General features: G+C 34.4%; 1 pseudogene; it reads left to right on the top strand.

Moving 5' to 3' along the window:
• Window positions 1-2,201: 2,201 nt before the first annotated feature.
• Window positions 2,202-2,320, top strand: LOC145263517 (5S ribosomal RNA; annotated as a pseudogene).
• Window positions 2,321-13,589: the final 11,269 nt, after the last annotated feature.

Raw genomic sequence — 13,589 nt, forward strand, 5'->3', positions numbered from 1 at the left:
TTGATTTGCTGCTGCTAGGTCAGATTATTTACACTTGTCATGATAAATAACATATTAAGAACGTCGATTTCAACCAGCATCGGTTATCAATTTCATCTGATGACACATGTCCATATTTTATATATAGTTCTATGTTCAATCGAGTACTGTTTAAGAAAATTTTCAGAGGCGGTATATATACAATATCTATCTATCCATCTATTTACACATATATATATATGCATATATATATATATACATATACATATGTGTGTATATATATATATTTCTGTATGTATATATATCTTTCTAATATATATATATATATATTTCTATATATCTTTTTATATGTATTTTTTCTACATATATATATGAATATATACGTATACACACACACACACACACACACATATATATATATATATATATATATATATATATATATATATATATATATATAAAGGCAAAGTGAATGAGGAGTTTACATGATACAAGCTAGGATAAACTTCAATCTGATATATATATATATATATATATATATATATATATATATATATATATCAGTATTTATATATTGATATTTTAATCCCAACCAAATAAAAAGCTCAATACAAACACAATAGAGAGCAGAGCTTGTTATAAGAGAAAACAAATTAAAATTTACAATTCAATTTATTATTCGACAGAATACATCTGAAAACAATTTTCAAAATTTTTATTTCGCTGAATTTCAAAGAATGCTGTTCTTTCTATCCTTTTTGTCAGAGGACAGAAAGAAATCCGCAAATTATAATTGTAGCAATGGCAGAATTTGATGGTTGAGTCATTAGAATAAACTACAATTTATGATAGCCATAAATTTCAAAATGTTCATGTTCGTTAAGAAACGTGTAAAGAAATGTTGACAACATATTTTAGCCAGCTACAAGTATAATTTGCTGATTTCTTTCTGTCCTCTGATGAGAAGAATAGATAGAACAGAATATTTTGAAGCTCCTCGAAATAAGGACTTTGAAAATTGTTTGCAAGAGTATTTTGTTGAATAATAAATTTAATTGTAAATTGTGTGTGTGTGTGTGTGTGTGTGTGTGTGTGTGTGTGTGTGTGTGTGTGTGTGTGTGTGTGTGTGTGTGTACATATATATAGGGGAGTTAAGGAAGAGAATAAAATCAATTATTTAAGAGGATACATATCGGGATAATACAAAGCTCAACAAAATGTTTTGGAGCTTATACCAAGGTATAAAGAATCCCCACTTATACCACACCCCTAATTAATGCACACCCTTAATTAATAAATGAATAAATCTATATATATATATCACTATATAGTTTTTATACTCTTATTTTTCTCTTTATCAACTCATATATATATATATATATATATATATATATATTAACTATAATCTTAATGCCAAATCTACTTATATATAAAGGGCAATTTGTGTGTCTGTGATTTCGTTTCTTATAAACGCCGAAACGACTGGGGTGATTTTTTTAAATTACACACAAATATACTTCATATGTCTGGGAGTGTTCTTACATAGGTTACAACTCATAATTAAACAAAGCCGATGGTGAGACAGTCTACTTCCTCGGAACAACGCATATTAAAATTTTGTTAATATGATAAATTTGGCCGAAATAAAGTTACTATTCAAAGTTAAAAGTCAAAGTCTAGATATAAAATAAGATGTCGTCCTTCTTTTATTACAATGCGGGCCAAGTAGCGAATCTTCCCAGATGAACTAAACTGAATTATTGGCAAAATTTTTAGTTTTACTTTGTGTTATAACTTTGGTCTTTGACAATTTGGTGTATATACATCCCAGAACTAATTAATTCTATAATATACAAAGATCACGATTTAAATTGGCTGACGACTGGTCAGGCCATGTAAATAATACGGTTGCACGCAAACAAACATAGCGACAGATTTGATCGGATACATGGATATCTTTACTATTATATAAAAAGAATTTTGTGTATCTTTGTGCCTGTGTGTCTGTGATTTCATTTCCTATAGACTTGAAAATGGCTTTGTCGATTTTTATGGAAGTTCACACCAATGTACTTCATGTGTCTGAAAGAGTTTTTAGATGGGTGTTGTCCCAGAATGTATTCCATAAGTATCGATAAACGAGAATCAATAATCGAAATAATTCGATGAAAGAAAGAACAGGCGATTTTGACCAAAGTTAACACCTTACACAGCTAAATATCGTATACGGCATAATCACGTTGACACACCGGTTCCAGTCAGATCACCGAAGTTAAGCAACGTTGAGCCTGGTCATTACTAAAATGGGTGACCAATTTGGGAAGTGCAGGTGCTGTATGTAGGAGGACGTTGACACCTCCCTTGCAAGAGTTGCAAAAACCTAACGTCGTCATCTCTCCTAACGGGGATATACATGCGACTGGGGCCCGCTGTGAATTTCATACTCCCGTGAAATTTCCTCCTTCGCAGGAAGCCGGTTAAACCCTGAATAGGGTTGGTGCTGACTGCATACGCACACAGTCAAATATCACGTACAACATATAAAATCAACAGTAGGTTCTTTGACATAACAGGGGCGCATTGAAATGTTTCTGTTAAGAACACAATTGAAGAATGACACTTGATTTTTAATTAAAGCCATTATATATAAAAGTGTGTTTATAAAATGAACAGTATGTTCTCTGCAGTGCAATGTTTACTACAATGTATTGTGAACTTAGTTATTGAAAAGGTACATGAAGATTCGTCCTTGTACAGCGCGTGTAGTCTCCTGTGCAGGCAATCTATTTGATTGAAAATATGGTTGATTTTACTGATTTCGATGACAATAAGAATGTGGTTGCGTGAACATTTATTGATTATCATTGAACGTCGGGTTTCCTTGCTAGTTTTTAAATCAAATAAATCTTATTGCGGCAATTTTGGCGGTAAGATCAGCCTTACAAAACGACATTCATAAGTAAGTCTTCTTTTCCGAGATGGGAGACATGGATCAAATTATACGTAAATGTAAAAGTGAAGTCAGGAAGAGAGAGAGAGAGAGAGAGAGAGAGAGTTCTAAAAAACGATTGAAGAACGTTTTAGAGTTAAAGTCTATTTAATATTAGCACAGGAACACTGAAGACTAAAAACTAAGGCGTAAATATGCTAGTATTATCAGCATTCTTCCAGAATCATTGCATGAAGAATCGGTAAGAGTTATTAGCTAAATAGCAGAATAAAGTTTTATACTATAGAGTCACCCCTTATCAAGGCCACGAGCCACTCAAAGATAAGGAATAATGAATACCAACAATGGTGGAAATTGGATTGGAATTAATTTAGTTTACCGGACTGCTCAGCAAAAACTTGTTTACATTAGACTTGAAAACGACCATTTTATAGTCAGTTGGGAATTGGCTCCATTAGATTATGTTTCACAGACGAACAGTTCTGCTAAAGAAGATCTGTTTATAGAATTTAAGTTCAGGTACAAAGTAAAGAAAGTTGCTGGTAGTAGTCGTAGCTAGGCGTGTTTTTGTCGCGAATACAAGAGGAGGAAAACAGAGTGAAGTTGAGCACCTGCCAAAGAAAATAATGAGAGAGCAGAGATAGGCTCGCAGCGTTTCTTTTACCAGAAATAAGTAGTAGAGAAGAGAAAATGACATTGCCCACCAAATATCGAATGAAACCACTAAATTGATTTTTAACCCCAAACATTCAGCATGTCTTAATCTTAAAAAAATATTTTCATCGCTTACATGCGATGTTGTATTACTTTTTTCTTTTTTTTTTTTTTCAAAAATTTCTGCCGATTCTAATTTGTTCGTATACAAACATTATGTGTTAAATAATTAATATCTTCCAATAATGATATGATTCGTTAACTTTATGTTGCGGATTATCTCTTTAGTTTTATGAATAACTAGCAGGGATACCCGTGATTGCCGGATTGAATGATGATGAACGAATTTGTCATGCTCCCATATTTTTATTGTAATCGAAATCGGTGAAATTGCCATCTTTTCAACCGATTCGATTAATTCGATTAATTGCCTGCTCTAGTTGGGGATGTTTACATGCCTCCCAACAATGACCTAGTCTACAATACACCGTCTTCTACATTACACTGTAGAGAATTTACCGTTGATTAAAAAAATATTTACATATAATTGCTTTAATTTAAGATTAAAATGAAAAAGTCAAGTATCATGATGCAACTGTGCTTTAAACAGAAATATTCATTTCGAACCTGCCCATATCATATCAAAAACCTACTGTTGATATTATGCCTGGCCTTTCGGCTTCTGTGGTAATAGAACTTCTCAAACGCATTTGCGATGTTCAGGTGTGTAAGGTATTAACTTTGGCCAAAATCGCCTGTTCTGTATTTCAGCGGCTTATTTCGATTATCGATCATCATTACTTATCGAAGACATTCCGATACAAAACCAATCTAAGAACACATTCAGACACATAAAATAGTTCCGTATAAAATGTCATCAAAATTCGTCCAGCCGTTTTTGAATCCATAGGGGATGAACTCACACAAACACAAAAGCAAAGTGTTTATTGTATAAGCTCTACTATTATATAAAAAGAACTTTGTATATTTGTGTGTCTGTATGTTTGTGTTTGTGAATTCATTTCCTATGGACTCGGAAACCGCTGGACCGATTTTTATGAAATTTCACACGAGCGTACTTTATGTGCCTGTCAGTGTTCTTAGAAAGATGTTTTTATCGGAATGCAATCGATAATCGATAATCGAAATAATCCGATGAAAGAAGGACTAGCAGTTCTGACGAAAGATAACATCTTACATAATCTAACATCACAAGTGCAGTTGAGGAGTTTTAAATTTAAATTCAAGCCATTATCAACGCAAAGCAGTAGAGCCAGTCATATATAATTAATCTTCTGTTCTTTGATATGACAGGGGGCGTTCGAAATCAACGTTTCTCTTTAAAACACAATTAAAGTACGATTTTAAACTTTAATTCAAGCTATTATACATAAAAGTATTTTTTTATAAATAAAATACACAGTAGGTTCTCTACAGTGCAATGTAAACTATAAAGTTATTGTGGATTAAGTCACTGCGGGGAGGCATGTGAAGCTTTCTCCCCGTGCAAAACGATGCGTCTCCAGTGGCCTCTTGGCCTTGATAAGTGGTGATGCCTATGTAAAAAAAAAGTGCAGCCAATAAATCGATTTGATTGGAAAAAGAAACGATATCATCGATTTCGATTAGAATAAAAATATGGGAGTGTTAAACATCCGTTGATCGTTATTCAATCCCGGACAACATCGGGTCCCCGTGCTAGTAGTAGAGATAAATTGACACAAATCATTCGATTTAATATGTGAATTATTTGAGCCACTGTCTTCGTCTTGGATATTATTCTCATCGCCTTTCAGAACCTCTTAGCAGATCTTTGGCTTAACAGATTAAGTGCTGAGTAATAATAATTTCTTAAATTACAAGATTTTGGATGTTAAAAGTGCAACCCTCAGTGCGAGTGATACTTGGAATACAATTATTAATTATTTAAGCCCTCTAATGAGCCATGGCTGACGTAACGAGACAACGCTACTACCTATGGACCATATAAAATGTTCCGTTAGAAATTCCATGCATAATTTTGAGTTTGACAGAAAGATTCCCGAATTCAACATAATGCCCCTGAAGTTATCTCACAAGTTATCTCAGCCAAACCTATGTGAAAATGACACCCAACATGGGAACAGTTGTTCTCATCTTGGGTGTCATTTTCCATTCCGGTGAAATCCAGAAAAACAAACTAAAAACTTATCCCAGGCAAATTCAGTTTTGCTGCATTCCTCTTTAAGTGTTGATGGCCGAAAGACTCGATTACACACTTTGACCGGATCCTACTACGAAAAAGTCTCGGCCGCATCGACGTAAACACTCCCGACTAACCTGAAAAACAGCAAAATCACACCCCTACATTGTAGAGATCCCCAGATGCTGTAAAATCTTCTATTCGAATAGCTTATTTACACTACTAACGATTACTACAATATTGTCCCATTAACCACCGTACATAAATTGACCCTTATCCTCGAGTGGCCTCCGGGCCTTGAAATTCGTGACTCCTTTGTAAAAAAAAAGAAGCTTTTTCATTCGAACTGCTGTACTTTGAAAATTCTTCGCGGGTCCCTGCTTTCCTGACTGTACTGACATAGGGAAGATCAAACGTAATGTAAACGCATATATCGCTGCCCAACTCCCTAAATAGTATCCCTGCAAATCTGGTCCCAAATAGTAGCCCTTCACGACTAAGTGGACCTGTGCCTTGTTTGGGGTGAAATGACAAATAAAAAAAACAGTAGTACGAATAATCAAAATAATACAAACTATTTATGTCTAAAAAGTTTCGAAACTTCAAATTATTATAATAGTACATGTTATCTGTTATGGTAAACTGTACACAATCGAATACATTATATCTTTTACAGTGTTGTGTTCGGCGCTGTCGGTGGGGCATTAGAATACGCCGACTGCCCCCCCCTGCAGAGGGTAAAAGTCCCTCAATGGGGATCCTGGATATGACCTTAAACTATATCCAGTGGTGAGGCGCCAGCTTGTGGGCTTTGGGGAGTGTGGAGCCACCCTTTAATTACCATTGCTCCCAGGTCCACTCTGACCCGAAGTGGTAGTACCTGTTAGGGTTCCAACTATGGGTTGAATAGAAACCGACGTGAAAACAACAAATATATTCTATTAAAAAATGTTTCTTCAAAAGCTTTGGATTCGGCATTAAGTAACCTGAAAAGGGTTGATATGCCGTTAAACAAAAACAACCAACCAACCAACCAACCAACCAACAGTGTTGTGTTATTATATTCGGAACAAATTTTGTTTATTTATTCGTTTTCCTCTAGTGTATTTAGTTTGCTATTCATTGTGTATTTACCAAAGTATTATTTCATCTTTTCAATTAAAAAGAAAGTTGTATGAACGAATACCAACTTGCGACAGTTTAATATTTTACAGTCTTTTCACCCTTAACAAGTCGCAGTACCACTCAGGCGTATGGGGCTACTATTTAGGACGAAATTTTCAGGGACACTATGTTGGCAGTTAAGCAGCAAAATGTTTGTTCACATTACACTTGAACTTCTGCATGACAGTACATTCAGTAAAAGACAGGGACGGGGGGGATTCCAGAATCTAGCGGAAACTATTTGAGTAGAAGGCTTTCCAGCATTTACGGATTAAATTATTTTTTAAATTGTATTCTTTGGTTCAAACAATATTTTTTTAAGTAGTTTTTAATGGAATTTTAATATATAACTCTAATCTTATTTGCTCTGTCTAGTATTTTTATTTGCCTGGGATTATCTTATCTAAATATTTACCGCAAATAATATTTTGTAAGACTTGAAACCACCAGATTCACTAACCTAATCAAATTCATTTCAATATCTTGAAGTATATATATATATATATATATATATATATATATATATATATATATATATATATATATATATTTAAAGTGATGGTTGTGTAGTTCCAACGAGAGAAAAAAATGTATATTTAAAAGAATGTAGCCATCAACAATTATGGGTTTTTCAGCCTTTTATCATTTTTTATTTTAAAATATTTTTATAACGCGTTTCAAACTTTGTTTCGCTATCTTCAGATATTTTCGTAAAAAGGTTTTTTTTAAATGAGAGTTTGAAATGTTATTTTTACATCTGCTGATACCAAATGTGTTTTCCAGAGTGATGTGGTCTCAGACATTCTGTCCCCAACAGTAAATGTTGGTAGTGTCCAGTCAGAGTTAAGTTCAAAGAGGGGGCTTTTGGTCTATTTGGTGAAGGTTTTTATGAAAAAGAATTTCAACAACTACCTGGCAAATATATTATGTAAGCTAAGTGCAAGAGAGATACAAACGTTGCTGTTAAAGTAATGGTTAGAATCTTAAAAAGATCTCTTAATTGGAATATTTAAGATAGTGAGTGAAGGTTTAGCATCCCCAGCTAAAAAAAAAATGTTTAATGAAAACGAAATAGTATACAGATTGAAGAAAACAATAAAATAAAAGTTTGTTTTATTGATGCTCAAAAACTATTTTATTTCTATCGCCATTAATTTTGTAAAATGAAAAAATAAACAAATATTAATTAAAATGTTGTTATCTTTTTCTCGGTTTATATTTCATTTTTTAATTTTAAACAAAATGTAAAAATAAACATTTTATACCATATAAACCCAAAAAGTAAAATATTTTGCTCTGAATTCATTTTTAGTCATTAATCAACACATAGTTCACATTTCAGCACAAAATTGTCCTAACTTGATTTTAATTTTCCCGCAGAATATACCAAATCACTATCACTACAATGGAAGGCACATTAAGTGCTACAAGAGAAGGAGAAAGACGAAAACATCAGAGACTACGAACTGAAGAAATGGATAATATCAAATTTCAAAGGAGAAACGTATTAAGACAAGAAATAAATAGCATGAATGAACAATATAGACAATTTTATTTAGAAAAGGAAAGAGCCAGAGGGCAGGAAAGAAGAAATATAATGACTGAAGAACATTGACAACATTATCTGAAAAATAAAACAGCCAGACAACGGAAAAAGAAAAACAATATGAATGAAGTAAAAAAAAAAATATCCCGTATTATTTTATAGGTGACATGAATATCATTTTTTTTTCATTTTGATTCACTTAGATTTCTAAAAGCATTGAATTGTTACAAAAGAGGAAAATTTCTCCTCCTTCCTTAGAAGAGTATCCTCAGCTCCGAAGATTACTTAAAGTCAATGACCAAGAAACACTTAATTGTAAAAGTAATATACGTAATTACAACTCGTCATTTTCATTTGCATTATTTGGAGCAAATATAGTCGGCCATCTTGGAAGAGGTCCCTATTTTTTTCGCTTCCAAAATCCATCATTATTCCAGAATTCTGCACCCAAATAATCAAGAAGAGAGAAAACATGGACAAATTTACATCTTAGACTCATCTGAACTCAAATCAGATGTAATTTACTAGAAAATAATAAATGTCATCAAAGTGTCTTGGAAACCATAGCTACAGTTATGGAGAATAATCCTTATGCCAAAGCTTACAAAAATATAAGAACCATTGAATTAGAAGAGGAAGCATGTGCTGAAAGGAGAATTTTGATGCATTTCGTCGCTGGTCCAGATATAAGATTTAACAATCGAATAAACAACGAAGTAGCTGAAGTATTTTTTGGTAAGGATGGTGCTCAACCTGTTAACAGAGATATAATTGTTTACCCCCATGATCAGGAAAAACAACGATTTTCTAATCACTTGGATTTGATGATATATCCCATATTATTTCCAAGTCTGGCACATAAACATGCAACATAGCCCAGAACAGTAAACAAGAGTTTGCAATAAAGTAGCAATGCAAGAGTATTACAGTTACCGCCTTGCAATTAGAGATAACTTCAGTATTATCCATAGATCTGGAAAACTAATCTTACAATATGTAGTTGATGCATATGTGAACGTTGAAGGCTGCAGATTGAACATCATTAGAAGCCAACAAAGTCAACTAAGAACTGCACAATATTCTGGCTTAAAGGATTATTTGAACATGGAATGAAGATAGTGATACAGTTATTCTACCATCCTTATTTTCAGGAAGTCCTGAGAATATTCAACACTTTTTTTCCAAAATGCAACGGCAGTTTTCTGTAAATACAGAAAACTAGGCTGATTCCTTATATACACATGTAATCCAGAATATTCTCAAATAGTAAAAAAAAATTCGTGCCATCAGAACTTAATATCACGTGTGTATCATGCACATCTAGTTGAACTTTTGAAATACATGAAAGACAAAAATGTACTGGTAATTTTATTTGCATATGTTTATGTTATTGGATTTCAAAAAAGAGGGTTACCGCATTGTCACATGATTATAATGCCGCGGGATCAGGATAAATTTAGAACAGTTCAACAAATTGATACAATTGTGTCAGCATAGATACCTGGACCTAGAGATCTAGGTTTAATCTTTAATGGTACATCATCCATGTGCAGCAGCTAATCATATTTTTTTACGTGGGTGGGGGGGTCACCACTTATCAAGGCCCAGGAGCCACTCAGGGATAAGGGTTATTGTATGTACAGTAATCAATGGGATAGTATCGTAGTAATAGTTAGTATTGGGGATTTGATAAGGTGTCATTACTTAAGGGGGCGGTTTATCAGGAATTTGTTTGTGTTGGACTTGTATGAATAAAGGACAATGCCAATGAAATTTTTCAAAGGCATGCAGAGAAGAAACTAAAAACATTAATGGATATCCGGCTTACCGACGTAAAAAGTCGGTAATTTTAGTGCTGATAATAGATACACAGTCCCTTTTAATAAATTTATTCTGAGAAAATATAGAGCTCATATAAACTTAGAAGTTTGCTTTTCAAGCAAAAGTAATAGACTATATGTATTTAAATATGTCTATGAAAGAACATGATAGTGCTATATTGAATCAAGAAGAAACAAGCGATCAGAGCAAAGAGCTCAAGATAAGCAATATCCCATTGTACAGATGTGTGTGTGTCGCCTCCAGAAGCAATTCTGCATCTTTCTATAAAAGTTCCATGTTGTGTAGCAAATCAAAACGTGGATTCCATGAACAAAGCTTCTTTCTTAGAACTGCACGCCTGTGGAACTCTGTTCCGTCTGCCTGCTTCCCACCTGACTACAACCTTGATGTCTTCAAGTCCAACGTTAACAAATTCCTAATGAACCGCCCCCTTAAGTAAACACTTCATCAAATCTCCACACTAACGTAATGTACTCGCAATAACCCTTATCTCTGAGTGGCTTCCGGGCCTTGATAAGTGGTGACCACTGTGTAAAAAAAAGCTTTTAGCTGTACACATGTCTGGAGAGCAATATGTTTACTATCGACATGGGCAAGCTGAACAAGTCATTCAGAAATCTTAACAACGTCACACATTTGACTGCTTCGTTCAAAAATCAGATTGGTGCTAAATCAGTATGATGTTACATCTGACCAATATTTTTACTGTGATATTCCGCATCATTATGTATTTAATAAACTTACTACAAAATGGGCCAAAAGAGAGTGGTCAAATAATTTGATCACAAGAATGTATTCAGTTTCACCAAACCAAGGTGACAGGATTCTGCTCCTTCATGTCTCTGGAGCAAAGTCATTTGAAGAGTTGAGAAGAGTTCAAGGGCATCCATTCCCTACATTTCGACAAGCTTGTATCAGCCTTAGATTATTGCAAGATGATGCTGAGTTAGAAAATGCTCTTACTGAAGCTGCTACATTTAGAATGCCACAACAACTACGTAGCATGTTTGCAACGTTGTGTCTTTATCATCATGGATAACAGTGGATGCCTTTCAACTATTCCTAAACGATAAACAGGGAATTATCGAAGACCTCATTTCCGCTAATGTGAAAACATGGCACTTCATTTGATACAAGCTTTATTTATTGAAAATGGTTCCTCTTGTCAAGCAATGGTTTTATACTTCTACAAACAGGTGACCCTTCAACAGATAATACGACTCAAAATACAAACCGGCCTTATGTTGAATTGCTAAATAATGAACAATAAGAGGTTTTTAATACTATCATCAATGCTGTTGTTACAACTGAAAAAGAAGCCCCACCCAACTAGTGATTCTAAAAGGTGTCCCAAAAGAAGCTGATGGTTAACAAAATTTACAACTTTCTTAATTTTTTATATTTTTCTTTTATTTTTTCGGATCATCTAGAGTAACCCTTCCAAGGTCATCCTGAATCGGTACACTATCGAGAAGCGGATATTTATCGTAGAGTCGTATTTTCAGGTAAATGAGTCGATATCAGAAACTCAAAGAGAATTTCGACCAAACTTCAACACAAGAAATTCCCTACTGCCAATGCAATAAAAGCTATGGTGGCTCGATTTCATGAGCAAGGGTCTGTATGTAACCTCCTTAAATCTGGTAGACGCTGTACGGGAAGAAATGATGAGAATCGTCCGAGATTAGCAGAGAGTGTGGTCGAGGATCAATCAACATCAGTAAGAAGGAGATCAAGTCAAATTAGGGTCTCTCGATCATTTCTGCACAGAATGCTTCATGAAGAGGGCAAATTTCCATATAAAATTCAATTGGTGCAAGAGCTTCAGCCAATGACAATGGACAATGCCCTGCAGAGAGCACAAGAGTGTGAAAATGAAAATGGTGGACATTTGAGTAACATCATTTTTCATAACTCAAAATTATAACTAAAATTAGACTTTGTGAAAAACATACCCTAGATTAAGTTGTGCAAATAAATTTAGAATAAGTAGACTATATCTTACTATATGTAAAAAATAATTACGGAGAGGCTCATCTACCTACATATAAAAATTTGTAAGCATAACTTAAATATTGAGGAAGTTAATCAAATTTAAAATCCGTCAGCTTCTTTTGGGACAGCCTGTATTTGGATGCTGTGGCTCGATCATAAAAAACTTTTTTTATTGAATATGTTGTATGATTACTTCACCTCAAACAGTAATGTAAGAACCACTGCTGCATAGACTTGCTTGCTACAATGCTACTAATTCCAGGGAAACACTCCACAGTATATTCAAACTACCTGTACTTCTTACAGAGAGCGGTGTCTATAACATTTCTCCTGTATCAGACCATGCTACTCTTTTAAGAAGGGTAAAGGTATTCATCATAGATAAAGCTTCTATGATGCCTAATTATGCACTGCTTGCTATAGACAGATGTTTATGGAATATAATGGGTATCAATATCATTTTGTAGAACATCTTTCATACTTGAAGGTGACTTCAGGATCACCTGCATCTATTATAGACACCTGTCTTAAAAGATGCACATTTTAGCATCAGTTCAGTCAATTGCAGAATTAACATAAATGAACTTGAGTTCTGTAGATGCCCCCTTCACGAGCAGTCTTAATTACGTTCCTGTAGATGTCATAGATGTTCCTGCTGATTCGGTCTGCAATGATTCTCTAATTTAAGAAATATGTAATTCCAGCCCTCAAGATTATAATCATCAAACCTTTAAAAATAATCAAACAAATGAACATATATCTAAAGTAATGGCAGAAACACTAGAGGATGACCTCAAATCAGTAGTGGAATGGGGACAAAAATGGATGGTAACGTTCAATGCCACCAAGACAAAACTGGTTTCATTCAATAATTACAAGAAACCTTCTCTACCACCTATAGCAATGGCCAACAACTCTTTAGCTGAGAGTACGTCTTTCAAGCTCCTTGGCCTAACGTTCACAGGAAACATGAGCTGGAACAATTACATCGAGGGCATTGCCAGGGCCGCTGCGAGGAAGGTGGGCTCTCTCTACCGTGCTAGAAAACTTCTAACACCCGAAAGTATCCTGTACCTCTATAAGGCCACTATTCGCCCATGTATGGAGTATTGCTGTCATATTTGGGCCGGTGCATCGGCTACTAGTCTCTCGCTCCTTGACAGGGTTCAAAAGCTGACATCTAAACTTCAGCCTCTGTCCCATCGTCGAAACGTTGCATCCCTCTGCCTGTTCTACAAGTATTATAATGGTGAATGCTCTGAAGAACTGCAAGCACT

The sequence above is a fragment of the Euprymna scolopes genome, chromosome 38, assembly GCF_053919585.1.
Source record: "Euprymna scolopes isolate OS-2025 chromosome 38, ASM5391958v1, whole genome shotgun sequence".
In the NCBI taxonomy this organism is placed as follows: Eukaryota; Metazoa; Mollusca; class Cephalopoda; order Sepiida; family Sepiolidae; genus Euprymna; species Euprymna scolopes.